The 27,810-nt window shown below is 46.8% G+C and overlaps 2 long non-coding RNA genes across 3 annotated transcripts; one reads left to right on the top strand and one right to left on the bottom strand.

Moving 5' to 3' along the window:
• Positions 1-4,008: 4,008 nt before the first annotated feature.
• LOC132345551 (uncharacterized) lies at positions 4,009-16,289 on the bottom strand. Of its 2 annotated transcripts, none has more exons than XR_009494966.1 (4): positions 16,146-16,289; positions 7,881-9,153; positions 6,079-6,347; positions 4,009-5,591 (listed from the first exon to the last, which is right to left on the bottom strand). It is a non-coding gene; the product is annotated as an uncharacterized lncRNA (long non-coding RNA). The 2 variants fall into 2 exon arrangements; XR_009494967.1 differs by having other exon boundaries at positions 4,009-5,228.
• On the top strand, positions 14,190-26,235 carry LOC112447129 (uncharacterized). The gene is made up of 3 exons (XR_003035228.2): positions 14,190-14,518; positions 20,415-20,635; positions 25,970-26,235. It is a non-coding gene; the product is annotated as an uncharacterized lncRNA (long non-coding RNA).
• The last annotated feature ends 1,575 nt before the right edge of the window (positions 26,236-27,810 follow it).

Here is a 27,810-nt window from a genome sequence, read left to right as displayed (position 1 = left end):
GATGCGTGGAGTGCATGGGGAACTCTCCATGGAGGTGTTGTCCCTAAGGGAACTCTAGAAGATAGCCAGTGCACTGGCCAGTGGCCGTGTGTTAGCGTTAGTTACTCGGTCGTGTCCGACTCTTTGTGACCCGGTGGACTGTAGCCTGTCAGGCTCCTCTGTCCGTGAGATTTTCCAGGCAAAAATATGGAGTGGGTAGCCATTCCCTTCTCCAGGAGATCTTTCCAACCCAGGGTTTGTACCCAGGTCTCCTGCATTGAAGGTGGACCAGAAAAGTCATGGTGGAGAGAGAGATAAAAACCGTTAACTCCAGAGGACACTGTATGGAAGTGGGGTAAAAAAACATATATGTTTTTTTTTCTTTTTCTTGCAAAAATAAAAGCATTACTTTAATCATAGGGAAATATCACATTAGGAAACTGACAGACATTTTTAAAAACAACTGCTCTGTAGTCTTTTCAAAAGTCATCCATAAAGAAATGGCTAAGGAAGAAATCCAGGTTAAAGAAAATTAAAGATTAAAGATATGGCATGGAGTTAGTTTCTGGGACATTTTGGGTATTAACTTTTTTTTTTAACCAGATATAGGGTTTGCAATTATTTCCTCCCAGTTTGTAGGTTTCGTTTTCATTTGTTGCTCATTCCCCATGCTGTGCAGAAGGCTTTAGTTTTACATAATCCCCCTGGTCCAGGTTTGCCTCTGTTGCCTGTGGTTTCAGTGTCGTATTCAAGAAATCATTGCCAAGACGAATGTTCAAGAGCTTTTCTAGGCATTTTACTGTTTCATGTCTTACATTTAAATGTTTGATCCATTTCTAAGTTGATTTTTGTGGATGGGGTGCACATCCATTTATCTACATGTGGATATCCAGTTTTAAGAAAAAATTAATAGGTGTCCATGACCATAGGAAGAGAAGCAAGTGTAGCACAAAGGTAACCCTTGTTGAATCTGAGTACTGTTCTTGCAAGTCTTTAAGTTCCAATTACCTCATAATCAGTTCAGTTCAGTCGCTCAGTCGTGTCCGACTCTGCGACGCTATGAATCGCAGCACGCCAGGCCTCCCTGTCCATCACCAACTCCTGGAGTTCACTCAGACTCACGTCCATTGAGTCAGTGATGCCATCCAGCCATCTCATCCTCTGTTGTCCCCTTCTCCTCCTGTCCCAATCCCTCCCAGAATCAGAGTCTTTTCCAATGAGTCAACTCTTCACATGAGGTGGCCAAAGTATTGAAATTTCAGCTTTAGCATCATTCCTTCCAAAGAACACCCAGGACTGATCTCCTTTAGAATGGACGGGTTGGATCTCCTTGCAGTCCAAGGGACTCTCAAGAGTCTTCTCCAACACCACAGTTCAAAAGTAGCAATTCTTCGGCACTCAGCTTTCTTCACAGTCCAACTCTCACATCCATACACGACTACTGGAAATCCATAGCCTTTATCTTCCCAACCCAGGGATTGAACCCAGGTCTCCCTCATTGCACGGGGATTCCTTACCAGCTGAGCCACCAGGGACACCCTAGCAACTAAACAGCAAACAAATAAAGGGAGGCACTCAGGAGGCCCTGTGAGTTTGGGGCTGACTGAGTATGTGGAGATGGCAGAATGTTAGCTAGACCTAGAGACTGTACTTACTGCAGTAATTAAGAGGCCAGTGCCAGGGGCCAATCCATTCCACCACTCCTACTGGTGTCCCCTTGGGCAACCAGTTAACCTCATTTGATGGCTGTGAGGATGAACTAACGTGAGGGATATGATGTGCATAGGACAAGACTGGCCCTTGGTATGTGCGTGCTTTCTGTCTCCATGTCTATCTATAACTTTTGTTCTAGTTCTTGAGTTGCCTTGGAAGAAAGATGTGAAACACTCAAATGTAATGAGGAATAAAGACAAATAATGGAGAAGGAAATGGCAACCCACTCCAGTGTTCTTGCCTGGAAACTCCCATGGACAGAGGAGCCTGGCAGGCTACAGTCCTTGGGGTCACACAGAGTCGGATATGACTGAGCAACTGAGGATGAAAGATAAGTAAAGGGCTGACTCATTGGAAAAAACTCTGAGGCTGGGAAAGATTGAAGGCAAAAGGAGAAGGGGGCAGCAGAGGATAAGATGGTTAGATAACATCACCAACTCAACGGGCATAATTGTGAAGGACAGGTAAGCCTGGAGTGCTGCAGTCCATGGGTCATGAAGAGCTGGACATGACTTAGCAACTGAACAACAGCATCACCAGTCAAGACCTGGGCCGGGCAGATACCAGACTCGAATTCCCAGACATGTTCTGAAGTTACAGGCACCTGTGCTCTGGTTCAGGCCCCAAGAGCATCACTCAGGACCACTCACCGCCCATCAATTATTAATCTCATGGTATTCACCATTTTGACATTGGTCACTATTTGCTATAAGAAATGACAGTCATTATAGCAAATACAATAAAGAGTGACTGTTATAGTTTGAGAGTGATTTAGAAACAAAAGGCTACTAAGGCTCTTTATAAAACATTTCGCATCTGAATTTTCCTTAATTTGTCTCAAATCTGGACCCCCAGGTCATAAGATTTTAAAACCCCAAGCGTTTGGGAAATTTGGGCCAGACGGAATAGCCCTAGGCCCGGAGTCAAAAATCCGGCTTCTGATTCCAGCCATAATTTACTCGCTCTGTGACACTGGCCAGGTGACAACTTCTCTGAGCCCCTGATTTCTCCACAGTAAGCTCAGCAGGGGATGTGAATTCTGGGTCTTTCCCAGGTTTGTGGTGAGAGGCCAGCGAAAGGAAGAGGTTGGGGGTTTCAGGATGGGGAACACATGTACACCCATGGCTGATTCATGTGAATGTATGGCAAAAACCACCCCAGTATTGTAATTAGCCTGCAATCAAAATAAATTAAAAAAAAAAAAAGAAGTTGAGAGAACACGGATGCCTAAATGTGCGGATTAGAGACACAATACTTTGACAACTCATAGCAATGAGATTCAACAAGCGAATATGTACAAAGGGCTCAGGAAGGAGGCCGAAGGGTGTGGACGGAGGCTCCTAGCACCCCAAGGGGGTTCCTGCCTCTCTGGGCCAGGCCTGGCTGGTTCTGCCAGCTGAAATGTCAACACGGAGGTTCTTGTCTAAAGTCCCAGGGGACAAAGGATGCTTTGGGCCCCGGGTGGGGAGCAGAGTCCTTTTCCGTTTGCCTCACAGAGGCCTTCCTCTCCTGGCCTGCGGGGTAGGCGGGCTGTAAGTAAGCAACAGGCCGTTTTCTGCTGAGTCACCCAGCTCGGCCCCTCCTGGCTGGTGTCGGGCCGCAGATTCTTAGTAGGAGGGGCTGGCTCCCCTGAGCTGTTTCTGTTCCGGGGGCACAGCGAATAGCATTTTATTTGGAGGATCAAATAGCCTTTCTCAGAAACAATAGAGGTTTTTTTTTTTTTTTTAAATGGGGTAAGGTGGGCTGCTTGCCAGGGTGGCCTGCCAAATCACGCCTGCGGAGAAGGCCCCGCGGTCCCTGGGCTTCGTGCCACGAATTTGCATCCGTCGAACAGAGCAGGAAGCAACAGCCCAGAAGGGCCTGGGTTCCGCCAATCTTATTTTTACCACTTAAGACAGATGTGCCCTTGGTGGAGGTCCGAAGGTCCTGTTTCACTTCCACAGCTGCCGCGCTGCGTAATAAATAGTTGCTGACCTTTCACAAGCACTTTCCTGAGCAAAAGAGCCGACTCATTGGAAAAGACTGGAAAAGACTGAAGGCAGGAGGAGATGGTTGGCTGGCATCACTGCCTCCCTGGACATGAGTTTGAGCAAAGCTTGGGAGTTAGTGCACAACAGGGAAGCCTGGTGTGTGCTGTAGTCCATGGGGTCGCAAACAGCTGGACACGACTTAGCGACTGGACGACAACAGCGTGAGCGCTTGCCAAGTGCCAAGCTCCCTTCCGCGCTTTCAAAGCATCTCCTCAGTCAGTCCTGACCGGCTTGTGCACTAGGTTCTCTTTCTTGTCCTTGTTTACCTCTTGAGAACACTGACTCTCAGAGAGGTCAAGTCACCTGAAAAAGGTCACACAGCAGGTAGGTGGGGGAGCGGGGCCCTGGACGTCAGGGCCCGTTCTCTGGACAAGTACACCAGGCAGCAGGCTACAGGGACTGATGGGTGGGGATGCGTGCGTCTCAGAGAGTGGGTGTGCAAGTGGGTGTGTCCCCGGTTGGGGTTACTACTATTATTTATTTCTTTAACACAACCGGATGATGCCTTTGAAGACAAGGAACAACATCAGGAAAACGATGCTGCGACGTCGTCCTCTAGGCTGGTTTTTGTCCTGTCTTGCCCCACGTCATTATGACTTGGAGGGTCTGTGAGCAGAAACCCTGAGGGTGAAAAGGCCACACCCCAGCTGCATACTCTGGTTATATCTGCTTCTGAACTGTCTCGGGCTGACCTTGTTTTGAAGCAGCGTGACCTTCAGCTGCATGTCCTTATTTTGTGGTTTTGGACTGAAGTGTGTAGGTTGTAGAAATTGCATGGATTCCAGACAGGCTGACCACACTTCAAATGCCACTGGCAGGTGTACGACGCCTACTCTTCTAACTCCATGTGGGTCAGACGCACATTAGTCCTCAGAGAGCAAGACCTTTCTCAGACCGACTCGGAACTGGGCTATGTTGCTTGCTAGAGAGTGGCCTGATAACACCAGGGCTTTGGTTTGTTTGTTTTTAAGAGCTTCAAAAGACATTTGCTTCGCTCTCAGTGTCCCTTCCAGTGCCCGGGAACTAGTCCTGGTTGCTGAAGCCAAAAGTACATTCTTCCCTTTGTTGTTTAGCTGCTCAGTCGTGTCTGACTCTTTGAGACCCCACGGACTGTAGCCGCCAGGCTCTTCTGTCCCTGGGGATTTCCAGGCAAGACCACTTGGTCACCATCAAAATCAAATTACCAAGCAAGCAGGTGCTGATGAGAGCCATCACCACACAAACTTAATTAAAAAAAAAAAAATAGGTAAGGGAGCCAGTTTCCTGCAGAGTGACATTTCGGGGCTCCCCCTCCCACTGGGCATTGAAGATGCCGGGATGATGTCATTTTGTGACAGGGTTGGTAGGATCTGCAGCTTGGAGCCTGGGACCTGCCTGCCATGTGGGCTCCTGTCGGAGTCACTGTCAAAACCATTCATCTTCAGCTTACGGCTGCGCCTCCTGGGGGGACTGGGTTTTCTTGTTCTGTTTTGTTCGGCGTGGCATTCAAGATTCCTTCACAGAAATCTGTGTTGGGGCAAGAAAATGCTACATGAGTGATGCCCTTGTGAAGTCACCATCTGGCCAATATTCATCTTGCTTTGCAAAATACCAAGGATTTCCTTGGGCACAGATGCTGGGCCAGTGATCGAACGCCAGTGATCACAGTCGTAAACCCACACGCAATCAAGTGTAATTAATGCACCTGGTACCCGCTGCCGAGTTCACATTCCTGCCCAGTGCCTGGCTTTTTTGTCTCACGTGTGGGGCTTGGTTTTCTTTCCTTCCCTTTTGGCGGGGCGGGCGGGGTTGGGGGGAAGGTGGGGGAAGACGTTTGCAATTTGAATCCTTCTCAGCATCTTTGGCGGTAATTAAGTCACTGTCACGGGGCTGGTTAAAAAAAAAAAAAAAAAGGGAGTGTTTGTGTGTGCTCAAGAAGCCGCATCACACGCAAACAATACAGCACTGAGCGACTTTCTGCGGCTTCAAGAGCCCATTGTCCTGTGCGCCTGGAATCCGTTCTGCTGTTGGCGGATCACTGGCTTTGGGAGGCCAGAGCCCCAGGCACTGGTCTCCTTATGGTTTTGTGCCAGACAGAAGAAGCGAGGGATCCCAAGCTTGGAAAAAATAAATGATGAAATCCCCAGCAGCCCGCCATCTTCCGACAAGCAGGATTTCAGGATCGCCTTCCTCTCTCTCTGTGTGGGGACTCTTAACGTGGTGATGGGGCAGGCGGGGAAGCCTCCTGCTTTGGTGCAATTGACATCCTGGGAAGCAGTGGACGCTCTCTTTGGACAGAGACCAGGGAGGGTTTGTAGGTGGGACAGGAAGGGTGGAGGTGGGCAGAAGTTTGCAGAAAGGCCAATAGTGATGGTACCTGAGGGTTGTGACGGGGTGAGGGGTCCGAGGGTCCCTGCAGACTCCTTCCATCCCAAGAGCCACGTAAGCTGTTGGATGTGGGAGGCTGGGAGGACCTTGATCAGGGTTCAGGTACAGGCAGGGGCAGTGACTGGGCTCCTTCGCAGCCTCCCTGCTCGGCCCTTGGGGAAGGGCTGGTGATCGTGATCTCTTGGAGACCTTGCTGTGGGCGGGGCAGCCTGGGAAACGGCAGCCCCCTGCTCATCCTCTGGGCCTGGCCCGTCACTTCTGCAAGGAAATAGGAAAATTGCAGGCAGCAATTAGAGGTTTCAAAGGCCCTCATGTGTCATTAGGGGCTTGTCACCACCTTTCCCCGAGCTCGGCAATGAATGGCTCCCCATTGTCTCCCGTCAAATTAAAGCTCCTTATCATAGGCTGGAGCATCCTCTGCTAATTGACTCCTGCTTTCCTCACTCATCTTTTATGCCACCGCACCTTGTCCCACCAACGTCTGCAAAAGCCTTCTAATTGCCAGCTCTCTTTGAATCAATTCTATTCAACAGATGTGCATTGGATTTCCACTCCAGAGCTGGGCCCTGAGAGCAGGGGCAGCCGTGAGGCAGGTGAATCAGATGTCACCGTCTTTGGAATGGAGAAGGACTTCCTCCTGTCTGAGGTACTCTTGCCTGGAAAATCCCATGGACGGAGGAGCCTGGTAGGCTGCAGTCCATGGGGTCGCTAAGAGTTGGACACGACTGAGCGACTTCACTTTCACTTTTCACTATCATGCATTGGAGAAGGAAATGGCAACCCACTCCAGTGTTCTTGCCTGGAGAATCCCAGGGATGGGGGAGCCTGGTGGGCTGCCGTCTATGGGGTCGCACAGAATCGGGCACGACTGAAGCGACTTAGCAGCAGCAGCCTGTCTGAGAGAGGAAGTGAGAGTTTGAGCCTCAGTCCAAACTCAGATGCTGAATCATCTCAGGAAAGTTAAAGTCTCCAGCCCTCTGTTATGGAGGCTCAGCAGTAAAATGGGGCTAATATCACAGACTTGCTCTAAAAATTGAGATTTTTATCTGTCTATGGCTTCCCAGGTGGCTCAGACGGTTAAGAATCCGCTTGCAATGCAGGAGACCTGGGTTCAGTCCCTGGATTGGGAAGATCCCCTGGAGAAGGGAATGGCAACCCTTTCCAGGATTCTTGCTTGGAGAACCCCAGGGACAGAGGAGCCTCGTGGGCTGCAGTCCATGGGATGGCAAAGAGCTGGGCACCACTAGGGACTACCACCTTATCTGGCTACCTATGATTTCTATATAGACCACACACATATGCATACACATATGTACAAACACACACATGCGTGCACACCAAACCCTCAAGGACCCACTGTTCTTTTCACTGCAATTCAAATGGGGCCTGAGGCAGCAGCAGTCATCTCTGTCTATAGAAGCTGGCCAAGGCCTCATTGAAGAGGAGAGATGGAGTCAATTTTTCTTCTTCCTGTAGGCACGAGAGGAAAGGAGCATTCCAGGGAAGGGAGCTCCGTGTACAGAGTCAGGGAGGCAGGAAAGAGCCCTGCGTGTTCCAGCAACGGCAAGTCCAATTGGGGTCCTGGTTTTTGGGGGGACCCAGAGGTGGAGGATGGGGGGAGGTGGGGGAGGATGACCCCAGAGAGGCAGTCGGTGGGCAAGTCTACACCCACCGAGGCCCTGCTGCTTTCATTTGGCAGCTGCTCCTAATGACGCCTCCTCCACTTTTCTCTGTGCTTTGTGATTTCTGCTCTTAATATTACTCAGACTCACCCTTTCCATTCAGCCTTACCTGCTTCCAGCTTCAGGACAAGCCCCTAGCACCACTCAGTACTGATCAGATGTCATCTGTCACTTGTCTGGGCTCAGCTTGTAAAGTCCTCCAGGATAGAGGCCTCCTAGAGGACTCCCCTTATAACCACATTTCAGTAGCACTTTGCAAACAGAGGGAGTTTTGTAAATGCAATTGCCTCACCAGGTAGATTCTTAATTAGCAGCAGAGGAGTAGAGCTGGGAGGAGCAGAAACCCAGTAGAGATCCAACACCTTTTTTTCCAGTGACCTCAAATGAGTCATCAGTCTCTTTGATCCTGATTTTCTGTGTCATCAATACAAGGGCCAGTTGTTTCTGAGGATGTTCTGAGAAGCAGAGAGCAGCCTCAGGGACTTTGGGAGAAGGGTGCAGCCTAAAGGGAGCCTTTGTTTCCCTAACTGAGGCTGGGAAAGAGCCTGTCAGGTTCTTATGGGCTTGTTTACCTGATGCGCTTGGAGTCTCGGAAGCTGCACCCCTGCCCTCCTAGAGAACAGGGCCCAGGATGGGGCTTTTTCGCCAGCCCTGGTTGTGTGGGTGTCACACTTCACCCCTGTTTATGGTGGTGTGGGCAGTGGCAACCCCTGGGCTGTGGTGGTGACCTTCACAAACCCTGGCAGGAGGGAGCTTGGGATCAGAAAGATGGACACACACGACATCTCCCTGCCAGTAAGTGCAGGAGCTGGGGTTGAGGTGAAAGGTTTTCTGACACCAACTCCAGGATCTCTTTTATCATCCCACCCAATATAAGATGCTCACCGTGCTGCCCAGCTTGGAGCACTGCGCCACCAAAAGGGAAACATACATAGAACCAAGAGCCCCATGGCAACCCATCACAAACCTTGTAAGTTTTGGACTTGACCAACTGTAGGGAGGAGACGGAATAGACAACAGGGAGAGAAGCGTGGGGGCCCCTGGGCGTGGGCGGAGGGAAGGACTAAGGGTCAAGTGCAGAGCTGGGGGTGTAGTGACAGGCTAGACTAGCAGAGAGAGGGGAACAGGGGCTTGGGACGAGGTTGGGCTGGCTACACAGTTGAGCGTGATCAGTCATGACTCAGTCCCTGATGAGGGAGCTGCCTCTGAGGGTGGGTTCAACATTCAGGTGGAGCACTGTTCATACACAGGAGGCAGAGCCACGTTCCTGACTTCACAAAGACGATCTTGCTGTCTGTCTCTTGCTTGAGTTAATCTCACTGTAAAGAAGGGCATCTGGACACATCAGTCTGATCCCTCCTGGTCACAGGTACACGGGGAGCCTGGATGGAAATACAAAACGTGTCTCCACCTTCGCATCATTTAACCTGTCCTTCTCTGGCAGAATCTACCTGGAAGGGTGACTTAGGAGTCCCATCCTCTCTTGAAACCCCCTTCTCCTCCTTCTCAGTCCTTCTATATTTGGATTCCAGAGGGACTGCCTCAGAACCTTGAGGCTTCCTGCCTGCTGACTTTCTCCTGCCTGAAAATAGTTATGCTGGATCTTCCAAGCTTCAGAGCCTTAGAGGAGCACCCACAATGCAAAGAAATAACTCCCTCATTTTCCTCTCTCTCACTTTATGACATCACCATGCTATTACACCTGAAGAATTACATAAGAGATGCAGGTTCTATCCCTGGGTTGGGAAGATCCCCTGGAGGAGGGCAAGGCAACCCACTCCAGTATTCTTGCCTGGAGAATCCCATGGACAGAGCAACCCAATAGGCTACAGTCGATAGGGTTTAAAAGAGTCAGACATGACTGAAGCAACTTAGCAGGCACTTGGTTATTTTAAAGACTTCTGTATGGACCAAAAAGTTCTTCAGTTCAGTTGCTCAGTTGTGTCCGACTCTTTGCGACCCCATGGACGGCAGCATGCCAGGCTTCCCTGTCCATCACCAACTCCCAGAGCTTATTATGGACCAAAAGCTTCTATTCCACAACCCCCACCCCCCACAACCAAATTCATATGTTGAAGTCCTAATCCCCAGTGGGATAGTATTTGGAGACAGGCCTTGGAGAGTTCATCAGGGCTTGATGCGGTCATGAAGGTAGGCACACAATGTACTTAGTAAGCTTATAAGAAGAGCCTTAGACCAGAGCTCCCTCTCTCTGACGTGTGAGGACACGGTGAGAAGGCAGCATCTGAAAGCTGAGAAAAGGGTGCTTACCAGGACCTGATCCTGCTAACACCTTGATCTCAGCCTCCAGAAATGTGTGAAACAAATATCTACTATTTAAGCCACCCAGTCTACAGTGTTTTGTTATAGCACCCCAAGATTACAAAACAAGCTTCTCCCTCCAAAGGGTGAGAGAAGGAAAATGATTGGAAGTTAAAGGACGATCCAGAAATGCTAATTCTTGAGAAGGATGCCAGATGGGAAAGACACATGACCGCCTCTTCCACGGAGTCCTCCTTGACCTCCCCAGATTGACACTGACCTCACTCGCACACAAGCTCAGCTGCCATGCCTGCAGTGTTGAGTGGCATTGGTTTGGGTGCCTATGTCCTTTCCTCAACTGACTCTGAGGTCCTTACAACTGGACCTTGCTTGTTGGTTCTCTCTGTGCATGGCTGGCCACATGCAAGGGCCTCCATGAATGTCTGAGTGGAACACGCAGTAAGAGGAACTCTAGTTACGTCTCCCAGGATATACTTTTCAGGTGTAGACATCTTAGATCCAGCACCACAGTTAAGAGTTCTGGCCCTGCATGAGAATGCCTGGGTTGGAATCCTTCCCCTCCCACTTAGCTTCCCGACCCTAGGCTAATAGCTGACTCTTCCTGAGTCTTAGTTTCTACAACGATAACATACAGGTAGGAAAGATGCTTCAGCTTGTGGTGCAGTCAGCTAAGATCATCCACGAAAATAGTACTAGGCCTAGAGTCAATAGCAATGCGTGTGTGCACACGCTCAGTCATGTCTGACTCTTTGTGACCCCATGGACTCTAGCCCACCAGGCTGTCCATGGGATTCTCCAGGCAAGAATGCTGGAGTGGATTGCCATTTCTTTCTCCAGGGGATCTTCCCAACCCAGGGATCGAACCCACTTCTCTTGTGTCTCTGGCATTTCCAGGTGGATTCTTTACCACTGTACCTGGGAAGCCCTCAATACTCAATAAATCTCAGCAATTATTATGTTTCCAGGAGGCAGAAGGGAGGGAGATTGCTCTGTGTGATGACCAGGGATATGAGAGGGGCTGGTCTTGAACTGATCTTAGACGGTGGTTGTTGATAGTACGGCATACTTGGTGTGTGCTAACACGTGGCATACATTTGCTTCATTCTTAATACAAGTCTGCAAGGAAAGGATAATTAGCTTCATGGTAAAGAACAGACTGAGGCTCAGTGAAGTTGTGCAAACCTGCCTAAGATCACACAGCTAATAAATTACAGAGCGTGGGCTTGACCTCAAGTTTACCTGACCCTATCAGTGTACAGGCAACCCCAGGGGCAGGAAAGCCAATGTCACCTACACTCTGGTTACAAGAGAAGGTGCCTGTAAAGACAGGAGGACAGATGATGAAAGAGAAGACAGATGGGGTCAGGGGTGCTCTCTAGTGCCAGGCAGGGAACTTGAACTTGTTCCATAAATATTACGATGCCATTTCAAGGGTGGGAACAGGGAAGAAAGCAGATGAAAGGGTGGAGAGAAGCCTAGATTGTAGTATGTGCTGTGCTCAATCACTCAGTTGTGTCCGACTCTGTGGCCCCACGGACTGTGGCCCACCAGGCTCCTCTGTCCATGGGATTTTCCAGGCAAGAATTCTGGAGTCGGTTGCCATTTCCTACTCTAGGAGATCTTCCCAACCCAGGGACTGAACCTGAGTCTCTTGTGCTTCCTGCATTGCAGGCGATTCTTTACCACTGAGCCACCTGTGAAACCCCCAGATTGCAGTATGCACGCTCAATCACTCAATCAGGTCTGACTCTTTGCAACCCCATGGACTGAAGCCCACCGGCCTCCTCTGTCCATGGGATTCTCCAGGCAAGAATACTGGAATGTGTTGCCATTTCCTCCTCTAGGGGATCTCCCTGACCCAGGGAGATTACAGTATAGTCTTTGTCACTTATCATCACAGATCTCAGCTGTGTGACGTGTGTGGGAGCTGGGGTGATAAAGAGAGGGCCTGGGTGCTACAGAAATGCCCGTCCTTGGCCTCGTGTCCACTGCAGGTATTTGTAGAATTTCCAACTCAGACCTCAGCATCTGGATGCTCTGCTACCAGCGGCCAGGTCCAGTTGGGAGGGAGAGGATGCCCATGAAAATACAGGTAAAGAAGCTCCCGCCTCCTCTGAGGATGCCCGAGTTCTGAGGGGGCCTCTGTCCTGAGAGGCTGCGTCCTGGGCTCTAAGCTACTCCTCAGGAATCAGCTTGCACAGGCGCCTCAGTCCCTGCCCTTCAGTTCCCTTTCGTAAAATCGGGGGATGATAGCGCCATCTGCTCAAATGCACCTGCTTTATCAAGAGAGCCTGTGTTTGTGAAAAAGTGCAAAATAATCGTCCAAGCATTAAATTTGCCACCCAGATACTTTCTTCGTCCTATCTCCACCCCAAGCAAACTCCACTGAATTCAATAATTACGCCACCAAAATAGTCACTGGACAGGCAAAAGAGAAATGAGAAAAATTCGTCCTCAAATCTCTCTCTCATTAATAGAGGAATTCCAGACCCAAGCAAATATGCCAGTGGGCAACCTGGATGTCATCTGTCATCTGAGATTCCTCCCGAGTCGTGCCCATTGCTAGTAATGTCACCACGTGAGCACTTTCTATATGTAAGGCACTGACTGCATATAGATATATATATATCTCATATATATCTCAGGCCCGTCTCGTTTTCACAGAGATGATTTCAATAACCTGCACCCTGGTCTCCTTTGCTACTGTCCAATCCCTTCTCCCCATGGACATTCGAATGAGCCTTCTCAAACACGTAGAATCATGTCATCACCATTTAAACTCTGAATGGACTTCTTTGTCTCCAAGACAAAGTCTAAATTCCTTGACAGGCCATGGAAAGCCCTTTATTTTTGTAAATGAATTTTTACTGAAGTCTAGTTGATTTACAATGTTGTGTTAGTTTCTGCTGAGCAGCAAAGTGAATCACATATACATATACATATGCATATGCGTATACATGTATTTGGGATTCCTTGATGGCTCAAACAGTAAAGAGTCTGCCTATAATGTGTGAGACCCAGGTTCAATCCCTGGATGGGGAAGATCTCCAGGTTGATATTCTGGCCTGGAGAATTCCATGGACAAAGGAGCCTGGTGAGCTACAATGGGGTCACAAAGAGTCAGATGCGACTGAGTAACTAACACACACCCACAAACATATATTCTCTTTTCTAAGTTCTATTCTCATATACCATGGGCTTCCCTGGTAGCTCAGAATCTGCCTGCAATATAAGAGACCTGGGTTCAATCCCTGGGTCTGGAAGATCCCCTGGAGAAGGAAAGGGCAACCCACTCCAGGATTCTTGCCTGGAGAATCCCATGGACAGAGGAGCCTGGTGGGCTACAGTCCATGGGGTTGCAAAGAGTCGGACACGACGGAGCAACTAAGCACACATTCCTATACAGGTCATTACTGAGTACTGAGTAAGTTCCCTGTGTTATACAGGAGGTCCTCATTAGTTATCTATTTTATATTTAGTAGTGTGTGTACATCGGTCTCAATCACGCAATTTATCCCTCCCCTCCACTTTCCCTCTTGGTAGCCACAAGCTTGTTTTCAACATCTGTGACTCTTTGTTTTGTTAACAGGTCCATTTGTATCATTTTGTAAAGATTCCACATGTAAGTGATATCCTATGATACTGGTCTTTCTCTGTCTGACTTATTTCACTCAGTATGACACTCTCTAGTTGCAGCCATGTTGCTGCAAACAGCTTTATTTTGTTCTTTGTATGGCTGGACAATATTCCATTGTGGCTCTCTTTATACCACATTTTCTTTACACGTTCCTTTGTAAGTGAACATTTAGGTTGCTTCCATGGCCTGGCCATTGTAAAGCAAAGCTGTTTCTGATTTTAGCTTTGCAACCCGCTTTCAGTGCCCTCTAAATACTCCAGCCAAGAAAATAGGACCACAGTCGTGATTCCACCCATCAAGGCTTCTCCAAGTCTCTATACTGGAATTCCATTCTCCCCTCATCAATCTGCTGCTGCTGCTAAGTCGCTTCAGTCGTGTCTGACTCTGTGGGACCCCATAGATGGCAGCCCACCAGGCTCCCCGGTCCCTGGGATTCTCCAGGCAAGAACACTGGAGTGGGTTGCCATTTCCTTCTCCAATCGCATCGATCTAGGAAAGTCCAACTCCTGACTCGGAACTGAGGGTTTTCTCTTACAAGAAGCCTCTCTCTGCCATCATGTGCCCAGTTAACACACCCACTACTGTACTGTCTATAGTAATTGCTACTTCTTTTTTTTATGTAAATTATGAGGAAGTAGATCAGAGGAGTGGTGATGGCAGGATGCCCCTAACGTGAAGAGAGAACAGAGGAGGAGCATTTATCCTCGGTTGGTCCTGGTTTTCGGGAACACATCAGGGAAGAGGTAGAATTCCAAAGCATTTCAAAGGAAGAATTGGATGCCTTGAGGTCACCATGCTCTGAATTCCCAGCTGTCACCAAGGAGAAGGTCAGTATCGAAGGCTGTTGAGTAGGAAGAAGACAAAGTTCCTTGAGCAAGCTCAGGGCAGATAGATGGAGGTAGCTTTTGTTCTCCAGGTGGGCCTGCTGGCTGCTGGCTCCTCTGGCCATGGGCCAGGTGCCCCTTAGCAGGTGATATTTTAAGAGATCCGGCACCAGCAGCAAGTGTGGGTGAATTTGACATTTACTAAAACTCTTTCCCTCCACAAAAATGAAGTTCCAGCCATCAGGGAGGGGTCCAAGGGCTGCAGACATTATCATTTTACTGGCCGGGGCATCTTTTGCCGCCATTGGAAAACAAACATCCACCTTCTGACTTTGCTTCCAGCAGCCCTGGGTCTCTCATTGAACAGTGTTTTCTGGGATTTTTTTTTCTGGGGAACCAGAAGCAGGTTCCTTGACCCCTGACTTGACCAGTCAGAGGCAAAGAAAACAAAGAAGCCACCATCCTCATCCCCTCACTCTGTAGCTTCTGAGCTTCTATAAGATTACAGAACCATCTACTGTTTGTTGTTGGTGTTCAGCTGCTGCGTCATGTCTGACTCTTTGCAACCCCATGGACTGATGCATGCCAGGATTCCCCATCTTTTCATTATCTCCTGTTTGGTCCTTTCTAACTCTGTAAAGAAGGCTGAGCACTGAAGAATTGATGCTTTTGAACTGTGGTGCTGGAGAAGACTCTTGAGAGTCGCTTGGACTGCAAAGAGATCAAATAAGTCAATTCTGAAGGAAATCAACTCTGAATATTCATTGGAGGGACTATTGCTGAAGCTGAAGCTCCAATACTTTGGCCACCTGATGTGAAGAGCTGACTCACTGGAAAAGACCCTGATGCTGGGAAAGATTGAAGGCAAAAGAAGAAGCAGGTGGCAGAGGATGAGATGGTTAGATAGCATCACTGACTCAATGGACATAAATTTGAGCAAACTCCGGGAGATAGTGGAGGACAGAGGAGCCTGATGTGCCACAGTCCATGGGGTCGTAAGGAGTCAGACGCGACTCAGCAACTGAACAACAACAACAACTTTAAGCATATCAAATAATTCCTTATTCCCAGGAAGACAATTCTCTGCTTCCACAATTCTTATTTCAATCTTATTGCAGCCCATTTTCTCCTCCACTTTTTAAATTTCCACCCCATACCTCTTACTCCAGCCCCTCAATCTTAATCCAAATGAGCACTTACTCTGTTGGGTTTTAGATATTTTGAATATGTATGGATGGTAATTGTATCTTCTGCCCCTAAATGCATCTTTTTAAGACTTCAGTTCAGTCCAGTCGCTCAGTGGTGTCCGACTCTTTTCGACCCCATGAACTGCAGCACTCCAGGCCTCTCTGTCCATCACCAACTCCCGGAGTCCACCCAGACTCGTGTCCATTGAGTCAGTGATGCCATCCAGCCATCTCATCCTCTGTCATCCCCTTCTCCTCCTGCCTTCAATCTTTCCCAGCATCGGGGTCTTTTCAAATGGGTTAGGTTTTTGTTAAGGTCAACTCTTCTAGTCTCTCCTTTTACATTCAGAGCTTCTGCCCCTTTTAGAATATGGATCTTGCTAGAAGGGTTATTAATTCCCTGCCATTGAGAGTGGATTAGGCCATCTGTCCTGAATCCTTACCTGATAGTGATGTTAACAGCAGCTACCACTGACCATGGGCTCCATACTGGCCAGACACTGGATGTGGCCCCTGACCTGAATCCATGATCTCGTTCATTGTGACAATGAGTCTGAACATTCCGTATCACTGTTGTCCCCAGCGTTCAGGTGTGAGAACGAGGCTCAGAGGGGCTACACAGATCAGACAGATCAGACAGATACTGGCAGATCAGACAGATACTGAGATTCCAAATCTGCCTGCCTCTGAAACCAAAGTTCAGAGTCCCATGCCGCCTTATATCTTGAGCTTTTGTTGAGGTCTGTTTTAATTTCTCCTTCTTAAGAAAATGATGATAAATAAAGACAGAGGATGAGATCTGAGAAACAAACATCCTGGACACCCTGAAATTGTCCTCTCCCCTTATTAAGGGCCTCCCAGCAGGAGTGAAATTCAGTTTCCTTAGCTAAATCCATTTGAATTCATTTCCAGGAGCTAAAATTTGACAAGCGGCTGTAACAACGCACTCCGGTGGAGGCCGGGTCTGTAGCCGCCGGCATGCCTGCCACGGTCTAATTTTGTTTCTCTCCTGTTTGCCTGGTGTGATTTGTCCTTTAGAAACCAGCCTCATCTGGGAATAGTGTGCATTTGTTAATTACCTTTACAGAGCCAGCAGATGGTGCAGGAAGCACTGTATTGTCTGTGGACCCAAGCCAAAACAGAGAGAGAGAGGCATCTGTTTATTTGTTTAATTTCTTTGCAAGGAAATGGTGGGTATAAAAATAAAACCGATCGTCACTAGGCATTTCAAAACGAGAAACACTTTTGGTGTCGCATAATAATGGTTTAAAATAAAATTCCCTTTTATTCCCCAAAGCCTTTGCAATTCAAAGAAGCCAAGGAACCAGGAACTGGCTGTGCTGGACTCAGACAGGCCCCATTATGTGTGGGTGCTAAATCATTTCAGTCGTGTCCCATTCTTTGCAACCCTATGGCCTGTAGCCTTCTAGACTCCTCTGTCCACGGGATTCTCTAGGCAAGAATATTAGAGTGGCTGCCATGCCCTCCTCCAGGGGATCTTCCTGACCCAGGGATCAAACCTGCATCTCTTAGGTCTGCTACATTGGCAGATGGGTTCTTTGCCATACCTAGGAAGCATTAGCCAGTCTTAGACGCTGGCCATACTTAGCTGTTGAGGAAAAGCTTAGGTGGAGAACCACCCAGCAACTGGGCGCCATGTACAGTCTCTCACTGTGTGTCCATAGCCCCACTTCTTGACTGGCCAAAGGCCAGGTGAGTTTCCTATGAACAGAAGATTATGGTCACTCTGTCTACACATTTGATGGCAGGCGTTCAGAATAGAAATCTACACCTCTGTCCTTAGAATCAGAATATCCCAGAGGGAAGGAGCCTTCAAAGCACCCCAGTTGAACCTCCTCCTTTCAGAGATTAGGACATAGAGAACCCAGAGCAGGAAAGGGCTTGATTCCAAGTCACGAAGATTACCAGTGGCAGAGTCGGAGTCAGAAGCGAGGTGACCACATCTCTCAGCTTGCTGCCCCGCTTCCAGAAACTCTGCCAGATGAGGAGAAGATGGGGAGGGTCGGCCTGGGAAGACTCTGCACAGGCTATGTGAGCTAAGTCTTAAGAGACTGCTGGCTGGGCAAAGATGGGCCCTCAAGGCCACACACCTGGAGGTGGGCAGACACGTGACTCTGAGAAACTCAAAATAGACTAGAGAGACAAGAGCGCCAAGAAAGGTTGCTGGTGAAGTTGTCTTGTCATGAAGATACAGCATCAGCAGACATCAGCAGGGACAGTCATAGTCGGGCCTGTGTCCAATATGGTGCAGATGGGCTGGTGGGGAACCAGACTGAGGCAGAGATGTCACGGGGGATAGACAGAAAAGGGTCTGACGCAGGGTGGTGTCATCTAAGATCAAGAGGTTTCATCTTGCTGCACTCCATAGGAACGTCTCTGCTCAAGGTCACCGATGACCTTGAAGTGACCTTGGAATCCAGTGGTCACTTCATTGGCCTGACCTTTCTCAACACAGCTAACCACTACCTTCTTCTTCAGATGCGTTATTTTCTTAGGGTGCAGACACCACACTCAAGTGTTCTTCCTTCCTCGGGGCCCCGTCTTGGCTCAGCTTCTCTGCCATGTCTCTAAACAGTGGGGACCACAAGCCTCCCTCCTTGAATTCTTCCTCCTCATCCGAATTCTTCCTCCTCATCCAAATTCTTCCCAAGGCTTTAAACATCATCTTCGAACCATCAGCTTCTGATTGTCTCTCTTAAGCACTGATCTTTGCCTTCATATTTGCATGCATTTATCCAACAGCTTACCATTCAAAAATCAAACGGATCTCTGGAGCACAGAGTCAGATGAATGAAAATCCTCCAGTCATGACACACTGTCAGAGTCAATCCATGCAACGAACACCCGTGAGCCAAGGGCATGTCCAGAGCTAGATCTTTCCACACATTTACGTGCTTTTTGCCTGCTCTTTTCCTAGTCCTTCTCACCCTGAAGTAAACATCGTTCGGTGTTTTACTTTGTCATCTCCTTTTTTTTTTTAAGACACAGTTTTATCACATATATAAATGCATGCCTAAAAGAGATAACTTTTGTTTCCAGTGGTTATTTGAATTGTATTGAAAAAGTATACTGTATATCGTCACGAAGGTACACTTTTCTTGTTTTCTGCGGCCTCAACCAATCTTTTTTCACTGCTGAATGGATTCTTTACCAGCTGAGTCACTAGAGAAGCCCAAGAATACCAGAGTGGGTAGCCTATCCCTTCTCCAGGGGATCTTCCCGACCCAAGAATTGAACCAGGGTCTCCTGCATTGCAGATGGATATCTTTACCAGCTGAGCTACCAGGGAATCCCCCCTCAAATATACCACCATATGTATCCGCTTTACTGTCCATGGGCATTTGGGTTGTCTCTGGATTACTATTAAAGTTAGCATCGTTATGGGCATCTTATCACATCTGCTGACACATATGTAAGAAATGCATTTAGGGGTGTACCTAGGAGTGAACTCCTCATTGATTCAGTTCAGTTCAGTCAGTAAGCCTTGTCTGACTTTGCAACCCCATGGACTGCAGCACACCAGGCCTCCCGTCCATCACCAACTCCCGGAGTTTACTCAAACTCATGTCCGCTGAATTGGTGATGCCATGCAGCCATCTAATCCTCTGTCATCCCCTTCTCCTCCTGCCTTCAATCTTTCCCAGCATCAGGGTCTTTTCCAATGAGTCGGTTCTTCACATCAGGTGGCCAAAGTATTGGAGCTTCAGCTTCAGCATTAGTCCCAATGAATATTCACGACTAATTTTCTTTAGGATTGACTGGTTTGATCTTCTTGCAGTCCAAGAGACTCTCAGAGCCTTTTGGCTCTCAGCTTTCTTTATAGGTTATAAATGTTCAACTTTACATAATGATGCCAAACTGTCTTATACAATGATGATACCGGTTCACATTCCAGCTAGCAGTGTATAATATGCATTCTTTTTGTTCCACATTTTGATCAACACTTGATATTGTTAGACTTTTAAATTTCTGTCAATTACCTGAACATAAAATTCCATCTCATCAGGATTTAGATTTGCATTTCACTGATTACCCTTGAGGTTGAGCGGCTCTTCATAAGTTTATTGCATATTTTTTGGGTTAGTAATATGTCTTTCCATGTCTTTTGCTTATTTTTTCTATTGATTTATCATATTGTTATTGCATTGTAAGAGTTCTTAAATGTTTTCATATTTGTGTCTTTTTATACTAACCTTTTGCCTGGTGTGTGTCGTTTGTATATATTCTAGTTTATAGCTTGATTCTTCATTTTCTTTAATATGTCTTTTTTGATTAACAAAATTTCTTAATTATAATGTTCTTAAATTTTTCAGTCTCTTATACTTTGTGCTTTTTATCTTTATTTTTTTCCCCTATCCTAAAATGAGAAAGATATTCTTCACTACATTACATAAGAATTTGGAAGTTTTTACAATGACCCTTGGGTCTCGCATTTATCTGAAATTCATTTTTAGTGCAGTGTCAGGCAGTGATCCAATTTCACCTTTTTCCTCCCATGATGAGTGACCATTTTATCAACACCTTTTGGTAAACAGAATCTCATCTCCCCACTGATCTGTCAAACTACCTGCATCCATATATTAGATTCTATATAAACATGCTTAGTTTCTGGGGTCTCTATTCTATTACAGTGGTAGGAATAAATTTTATCATTTTGTTCATCCAACACTTTTCCTTTCATTTCTTTTTAGAGACTTCCCCTTTTCTCTCTGTTGGCCTTCCTATGGATGTGGACAGATGACCCAGGCTGGACAGCAAGCATTCTCCATCTCCTGAGCAAGGTGATTAGTTTAAAATTGGTCATCTGATTAATTAAAGAGTCAAGAAAAGAGAAAGCATCACTGAATGAGAGCAGAGGCAGCTGCTTGATGACAGCCGTTTGAGCACCTGGATCCAGCTGTGCCTGAAGCAGGTACCCTTTGCACTACCCATTACATAAGCAAATGAATGATCCTTGATAAACTTAAGGAGGGTTTTTAATCTCTTGCAATTAACAAACACATATGGCCACAGTCTCATCTACCTGCAGGTGACTCAAGATAATCTATGGCAGAGTCAATTTTTTTTTTTTCAAACACTGTCTCTCCCTCTATGTGTGTGTATGTTAGTCAGTCACGTCCAATATTTTGTGACCCCATAGACTGTAGCCTGCCAGGCTCCTCTGTCCATGGAATTCTCCAGGCAAGAATACTACAGTGGGGAGCCATGCCCTTCTCCAGGGGATCTTCCCTACCCAGAGATCCAACCTGGGTTTCCTGCATTTTAAGCAGATTCTTTACCATCTTAGCCACCAGGAAATGCCATGTTTCTCCCTCTGCTCCCACCCAAAGACAAACAGAAGCAAGATTAAGTTCAAAAAGCTCCAGGCAACACTTTTAAGACCTTAATTAAAGCGTAGAACTCATTGTTTAGGTAAATTCGATGCAGAAGTCCCATATAAAGAACATATAAAAGTGATATCACTGTGGTTGAGAAAAGGCTGAGGATGCACACAGACCTCCTTAGCTGGCCTAAGAGCCATCCATTTCCATAGATTATGAGCCTGATCATCTTAGCCTGGAGAATTTCCCTAGCAGGTCTTACTAGACCATTAAAAAAACAAAACAAAACAAAAAATTATTTTGGTTTTAGAGTGGATAACTTTAGGCTGTTCAGTCTGGAAATAACAGATAACAGGGCAGATATCTTTGGAGGCTGTTCTTAATCCCTGGCAGTAACAGATGTCATCAGCATGGGGAGAATGCTGACTTTTCCGTTCTCTGGAGCGGAGAGGCAGAGGAGGCAGAGGGGCCTTTTGCTAGACTGAGAGTCGTAGTAGATCCAGCAGGGAACCTGGGAATAGCCGCTTTGGGTTTCTTCCTCCTCCCACTCTGCCTTCAAATTTATGACCCTCTATGCTCCTGCCTCCATTGCCTCAGCACCTGAACAGTCTCCTAGTAGGAGGTGCAAATCAGCCAGTCTTTGCACTTCTGTTTGAAGTCAGATCTCTCCAGGGGAACCCACTTATCACCTGGAATCCCACTGCCTGTTGAAATCTTGGTGCATGTGTGTGCTAAGTTGCTTCAGTCATGTCTGACTCTTTTATGACCCCATAGACTGTAGCCCACCAGGCTCCTCTTTCCATGGGATACTCTAGGCAAGAATATTGGAGTGGGGTGCCATTTCTTCCTCCAAGGGATCTTCCCCACCCAGGGATCGAACCCACCTCTCTTAGATCTCCTGCATTGGCAGGTGGGTTCTTTACCACTAGCACCACCTGCTAAGCCCTGAAATCTTGGTAGCTTGATTCAAACCCCATAATTCCATGGTCAGTGGGATTCCAAAGTCCTCCCCAACATTTATTGATTTCTGAAACACTTAAATTGTGCCAGGATCCTCTGCCTTGGGAAAAATATGGAAGGTTTATGGGAAAATAAGAAGGAGAAACAAACTTGACAGGGAGGTTTATAATAAGGTAAATGATAGATAGGGTAAATGATAGGATAAATGATAATAAGGTAAATGATAGAATCAAAATTCAGCATGATCTTGAAAGATAAAGCCAAGGTGAAATTGGCATTATGAGATTGGACAGGGAGAAATGCAAGATTTTCCATTTCAAGTTTTTCCCTCCTTTTCTAAGTTAAGGATGGAATGAATTAATGAATAATATATATGTATGAATGTTGTGGAGCTTTCCAGGTAGCTCTAGTGGTGAAAAATTCACCTGCCACTGCAGGAGACATGGGTTCAATCCCTTCATCAGGAAGATCCCCTGGTTGAATAGGAAATGGCAACCCATTCCAGTATTCTTGCTGGGAGAATCCCATGGACATAGGAGCCTGGCAGGCTCAGTTCAGTTCAGTTCAGTCGCTCAGTTGTGTCAGATTCTTTGCAGACCCATGGACTGCATCACGCCAGGCTTCCCTGTCCATCACCAACTCCCGGAGTTTACTCAAACTCATGTTCACTGAGTCGGTGATGCCATCCAACCATCTCATCCTCTGTTGTCCCCTTCTCCTCCTGGCTTCAATCTTTCCCAGCATCAGGGTCTTTTCCAATGAGTCAGCTCTTTGCATCAGGTGGCCAAAGTATTGGAGTTTCAGCTTCAACATCAGTCCTTCCAATGAACACCCAGGACTGATTTCCTTTAGGATGGACTGGTTGGATCTCCTCGCAGTCCAAGTGACTCTCAAGAGACTTCTCCAACACCACAGTTCAAAAGTGCCAATCTTCAGTGTTCTGCTTTCTTTATAGTCCAACTGTCACATCCATACATGACCACTGGAAAAACCATAGCCTTGACTAGACAGACCTTTGTTGGCAAAGTAATGTCTCTGCTTTTTAATAGGCTGTCTAGGTTGGCCATAACTTTCCTTCCAAGGAGTAAATGTCTTTAAATTTCATGGCTGCAGTCACCATCTGCAGTGATTTTGGAGCCCCCCCAAAATAAAGTCAGCCACTGTTTCCACTGTTTCCCCATCTATTTGCTATAAAGTGATGGGTCTGGATGCCATGACCTTAGTTTTCTGAATGTTGAGTTTTAAGCCAACTTTTTCTCTCTCCTCTTTCATTTTCATCAAGAGGTTCTTTAGTTTTGTAGCCTGGCAGGCTACAGTCCATGAAATTGCAAAAGAGTTGGACACAACTGAACATCTGAGCAGAGTACAGCACACGGTTGATGCAGCTATGCTTAAAAATAAGAAATGGAAATCTCTTTGGATGGAGGAAGTCAGTATAGAGTATGACTCAGCCCCTAGAGGGTCAAATCCATAGAAGCAACCCCCCGGTTCAGGGCACACGCTGGGACAAATGGAAGCTCCTGTATTTTGGTTCAAAAAACTCAACTGGAAACAAAACTTTTAAGAGATTCAAGACCTATTGACTACAGATCATGCTTTCTACCATCTACAGGTAAGAGTCAAAATACCTTTGCACAGCATATGAGCCTCTATGACTTAGTTCTGTCTACTTTCCATTCCATAATTTCTTCTCATGCGAAAAAAACCAAGCTTGCAACAAATCAGTTATTTCGAAAACTAACAAAATAGGCAATAGAACTAGGCGTGTATATTTCCAGATCAAAGGAAGTGATCTGTGTGCTTTAAGTGATTAAACCTCATCTGGAGTTTTCTCTGTGTCCAACTCCGGGACTTATGTTTCCAAAAAGACAAGGACAAGATGGGGAAATAATCCAGTGTGAGGAGCTCACCGGCAATGAAAAGATATGTCTTGTGTGGATATATTTCGCTCAGAGAAATCTTTCAACTCCCATGATGTCTATTTTCAACTGTTTGTAAGGTAACCGTAGATGATGGAGCAGGCATGTTTCAGGAAAAAAAATTTAGAGCCAATGTGTGAACCTTGCAGGAAGTCAGACTCAGCTCTGGACAAGCACTAACCCTCACAGGAATTGACTACTGGGAGCAACAGCAAGTCTTCTGTAGCTGGGACTGTCCATCTACAGACAACATGCTCAGTGTGAGAGAGTGACCTTGTGCATGGAACAGTCTAAATGACCTGAAATGTACCCCTCTGTTTGTGACAGTCACGATCAACATGTTCTAGAGTTCTTAGAGATGTCCAGAAGTCTTGAAGAGAACAGGAGTTGTCAAGAATGGAGAAATAAGAGAGAGGAGAATATGAGGAAGATGGGATTAACATTAGAGAAACTCTGAAATCCGTTAACTGGGCCTTCTAGAAACTCTATTTCCTCTTTCTTGCCCAGTGACATACTTCCCCCATTCTCCACGCTATTGTCTTTGCCACTTTCAAGATACTCCTTAATTAAAGAGTTAGCAATAATTCAGGCTAACATGTAAATGACTTAGAGAACCCCACAGTCTTTTCTGCCTAGAGTCATTGCTTATCAGTAAGTGATAAAAGCTAAGTAATAGACTATAGAAAGTACAGTCATTAGCTATTTGCAAGGGAGAAATCAAGGGTTATATTTGCAGGTACATTTGCCAAGCGTTGATAACAAATAACAGAAATGTCCTTTAACTTCAGCACAAAATGTATCTATTTGAAGAACACTGGGGAAGCTCCCGGAAATGAGGATCAGTAACCACACTTTAGGAAAGATATGAACCAGGGAAGCCCTGAGGGCCTGGGAAGTAGAACAGGTGAACCTTCTCTCCCATGGCTGCTACAAGAAAACTTTGCTCTACCTGCTGCCATGGCCATCATATCTGCGTATCTAACTGAACATTCAGATTCTCAAAAGGCAGAGAATGATGGTGGATCTTGGGTCTTGTGACCACCTTGGAGGCCAAGAGAGAAAGTTCTCAGGCCAGGTGGTGCAAGTAGAAGCATAAAGGAAAGATAACCAGTGTGAAGGATTGAAGGCAAAGGAAGAAGAGGGCAGCAGAGGATGAGATGGTAGATAGCATCACCCGCTCAATGGACATGAATCGGAGCAAACTCCAGGAGACAGCGAAGGACAGGGAAGCCTGGCGTGCTTGGAGGTGCAAAGACTCAGACGTGACTTAGTGACTGAACAACAACAAAAAGACAGCCGGATGTAGGAAAATGCATGAAAGAGGGACAGAGGGTCTTTTGAGCAACCTAAAATCACATCACACAAAGTCTTGAGAGTCGTCTCATGTCACCAACAAATCCAGTACCGTCACCACGATGCTCACAATGCTTGAGTGTCTCCCAGGTTCCAACAGGAGAAGTCCAAGTTCTGTAGCAAGTATCCATGACCCACAAAGCCTTGCCCTTGACTACTTTGTTGCCGTGGAAAAAGTTTTTCTATTTTTTTCTCTTGCCCTTTGATGGGTTCTTTTTTAACTTTAACCATTCCTAGTCTGTAGTCTGTAACTAATCTTTTTGATTTTAACTGTTCCTAATCTGTAGTTTGTTTTTCAAGAGACTGACCTGATATGTCAATTACATCCCACACCCATCACCCTCTAACTCTGCAGGAGCTATGTTCTGCACCTGTGTATGTGTGCATGTATGCTCAGTGGTGTCCGACTCTTTGCGACCCCATGGACTGTAGCCCGCCAGGCTCCTCCTCCTTTGGAATTTTCCATGCAAGAATACTGGCGTAGGTTGCCAATTCCTTCTCCAGGGGATCTTTCCAGCCCAGGGATTGAAACTACATCTCTTGAGTCTCCTGCATCAGCAGGTGAATTCTTTACCACTGCCCTACCTGTATATTATCCTTTAACTCTTTTTTATCACATCCTGTATCTGGTGATCACCTTTACAGCACTGTTTGCAGACCACCCCTTGTAGATTTTCTCTTTTTGCATTTCAGAAAGAAAGCCGCGGTGCAATAAACAGAAGACAATGGACCCAACGACCTGGGCTACCAGACACCAGCATATGACTGTGTTCAAAACAATATAAGAGGAAGAAGAATACAAGATGCTTACAACTTTGTCCCTTATCACCTGCCTCTGACTGTGCGCCCTCCTCTATAAGATCCTCCAGATTCCTCATGGAAGGCAGGGCACAGACCTAGAGGCATGAACCTACTGTGTCTTTCCTCCACTGGCTCAAGATTAAAGCCACCTTTCTATTTCCTCCCAACTCTGTCTCCATAATTTTGTTATTTGACTTCGGTGGGCAGAGAAAGCCAAGATTTTGGTGATAATGACTTCACTGGCTGAACGACCACTGGGTTACCTTTCTGGCTGCCCAGCCAGATGCCCAGCCACCATGTGCCCTGGAATTCGTGGTCCTGACACCCCTTCTCCATGCAGCCCCCTTCCCATTCCCGCCAGCTTTAAGGTTTCCTCTTTGACCTCCTAGATAATGGAACAACTCAACGGGCTGCATCCACAAAGCTCCTGCTCGGTTTGGTGTCTCCACTGACTCAGGTTTTATTTTTGAGGTTTACGGTTTTGTTGAATGTGTTTCCCATGAGCCGCCTCATATCTCTGGTAGCACAAGGCAGGATCTAAACAGATACGGTCCTTGGGAGCATCAGAGTTAGGGCAGAAGTAAGGGTGAGGTGCAGAACCATAATCTTTCCCTTTCCTTCTCTCTACTTCCAAGTCGGAGTAAACAGAGCTTCATATTGCCTGCTGTGTTGTAGGTGCTCAATACACACTCACTTGAACAGCTACCAAGGGCAGAGGGCTTTTACTCCTCACCACCAATGACCAGGCCCAGATCCAGGTCTCATGAAGCCTGAGGCTTACTCAGTTTGCCTGGCCCTCTTGGGAAAAGAATACAAATTCTTATTTTGGCAGTTTTCAAAAAGACAGATGGCAGGAGGAGTGCCTTGAAATAGACTCCTGTAAGAGAGAGACGTGAGGCAGAAACGTCTTACCTTCCTGGTAAATCCTCCTCTGCTCATACCCATGTCATTTCACAGAAGAGAGTCAGGGAAGGAGAAGGGTCAGCCTTCATGATGTCTTTTTTTTTTTAAATTTGTTTTTTATTGGGGTATAGTCGTCTTGGGCTTCCCAGATGGCTCAGTGGTAAAGGATCCACCTGCAATGCAGGAGACGTGGGTTTGATCCCTGGGTCGGAAAAATGCCCTAGAGAAGGAAATGCTTGCCTGGGAAATCTCACAGACACAGGAGCCTGGCGATCTATAGTCCATGGGATCACAAAGTTCAGTTCAGTTCAGTTCAGTTCAGTTGCTCAGTCGTGTCCAACTCTTTGCAACCCCATGAACTGCAGCATGCCAGGCCTCCCTGTCCATCACCAACTCCCGGAGCCTACCCAAACTCAAGAGTTGGATATATCTTAGCAACCACTACCAAAAACAATATAGGTGCTTACAAAGGTGTGTTAGTTTCTGCTGTATAAGAATATGCATATCACCTCCCTCTCAGATGTCCCTTCCACCTTCCAACCCCCATCCCATCCACCCAGGTCATCACAGAGCACCGAGCTGAGCTCCCAGTGGTATACAGCAGGTTCCCACTAGCTATCGGTTTTACACATGGTAGGGCACATACATTAAGCCCAACCTCCCAATTCATCCCTCCTCTTTATGCCTGACCCTGTGTCCACATGTGCATTCTCTACACCTGTGCCTCTGTTCCTGCCCTGAAAATAGGTTCATCTGTACCATTTTCCTAAATTCCACATACATGTGTCAATATGTGATATTTGTTTTTCTCTTTGTGATTTACTTCACTC

The sequence above is a fragment of the Bos taurus genome, chromosome 6 (genome assembly GCF_002263795.3).
Source record: "Bos taurus isolate L1 Dominette 01449 registration number 42190680 breed Hereford chromosome 6, ARS-UCD2.0, whole genome shotgun sequence".
In the NCBI taxonomy this organism is placed as follows: Eukaryota; Metazoa; Chordata; class Mammalia; order Artiodactyla; family Bovidae; genus Bos; species Bos taurus.
Note: the sequence above shows the minus strand (reverse complement) of the source record. Positions and strands in the feature narration are given on the sequence as shown.